The sequence below is a fragment of the Syngnathoides biaculeatus genome, chromosome 12, assembly GCF_019802595.1.
Source record: "Syngnathoides biaculeatus isolate LvHL_M chromosome 12, ASM1980259v1, whole genome shotgun sequence".
Taxonomy (NCBI): domain Eukaryota; kingdom Metazoa; phylum Chordata; class Actinopteri; order Syngnathiformes; family Syngnathidae; genus Syngnathoides; species Syngnathoides biaculeatus.
In genome coordinates this window covers 12699359-12701193 of record NC_084651.1, presented here as the reverse complement: position 1 = coordinate 12701193, position 1835 = coordinate 12699359, and positions in this window count along the sequence as shown.

The following is a 1835-nucleotide window of genomic DNA, read 5'->3' as shown; positions in this document are numbered from 1 at the left end:
TTAGCAGTAGTATTTCTAATAGCGGTAGTATTTCTGATGCACACCTGCTATTCTAATAAGCAGTACCGAAAAGGATGCCCGGAGTGTTTTTTTTTAATCCAGCTCTTGTACTGGTTCTAATTGTCCAAGTGCACCTATTGAAGTGCCCAGATAGCTGTACACATGATACATAAAGTAATGAGATTGGCACTTTTATGTTTAAGTAATATGATCACTTAGCTGCCCTTTTACATTTTTGAAATATGTTCTATTTCCATCTACATCTTTATTTTCTTTTACTCTCAACGTAGTGCGGCTAATATATTCCTAGATCATTGCAGCCATTCAAGTGTATGTCAAAGAAAATGCTTATAAAGAAATTGCAGTGACTGAACAGATATCAGTGCCTAAAAAAAAAAAAAAATTGCAAAGAAGCTCTTATGCACTCCCAAGTCCACGTGGCTTGAATCAAACACCGGACCACAGATGGTTGTCAAGATTTTAACACATTTGTAAAGGTTTCAAGAACCCAGAATCAGTAGAAATAAATATTTTTTTTGTGTGCAAGAGGATTTTCTTTAGCGTGTTCAGCAGATTAGTATGAGAATACCGCCGACCATGTGCTGAATGAAAAGTTGACTAGTAAGGGAAATGAAAAATAAAATTATAACAAAAAGCTAATCAAGACTTTCATGGGAGCCTTCAAGATCTGTTATGTGAGCATATGACAATTTTTCCCTCTCTCTACACCACTCATTAAGCTCATAAATTGCTATGAGATTGTGAGACATGGAGACGCAGAAGCTCGGATGATTTGTTTGTGATGATCTTTCACCTTCAGGAGGAGGGTTCAAGTTAGATATTTGACTAATAACAACGAACACAAGCATAAAATGTCGACATCGACAGAAATGCCAGGTTTTTGTGATTTAAAAAAAACAAAAAGAGAGAAAGAGACCAAGATGGATCCATCCATCCATCCATCCATTTTCTCAGCCGGTTGTTCTCACAAGGGTCAAGGGGAGTGCCGGAGCCTATCCCAGCTGTGAACGGGGAGGAGGCGGGGGACACCCTGAACTGGTTGCCAGCCAATCGCAGGGCACATCGAGACAAACAGCCGCACTCACAAAGACACCTAGGGGCAATTTAGAGCGTCCAATTAATGGTGCGTGTCTTTTTTGGATGTGGGAAGAAACCGGAGAGCCCGGAGAAAACCCACGCAGGCACGGGCAGGACATGCAAACTCCACACAGGCGGGTCTGGGATTGGACCCGGCACCTCAGAACTGTGGGGCCAACGCTTTACCAGCTGCTTCACCGTGCTCCTCACCAAGATGGATTACTAACACATTTTCCTCGTGTGTTGGCAAGACTTTGTTACGGTCCAGTAAAACTAAGGTTGCAATATTTTTGGGCCACAATTTCAAAGGGAATGTTTGACCCAAATGTTTGACAACAGGGCTCATGACCAAAAGAACACCAGAATTACAATGACGCATGGCATGGTAGTGGCATCAAGCTTTGGGGTTTGAACCGAGACCTTAGTCAAGGTGAAGAGTTCAAAACAGTAGTCCATCAAAACACAAAACCTTCAGGATTTTATGAAGCAAAAACCCAAAGGGGTGGCACGGTGATTCAGCTGGAAAACGTTGGCCTCACAGTTCTGAGGTCCGGGTTCAATCCCCGACCTGCCTGTGTGGAGTATGCGTGTTCTCCCCGTGCCTGGGTGGGTTTTCTCTGGGCACTCCGGTGTTCCCCCCCCCCAAAAAAAAAAAAAAAAACCATGCAACATTAATTGGACACTCTAAATTGCCCCTAGGTGTGATTGTGAGTGTGGCTGTTTGTCTCGATGTGCCC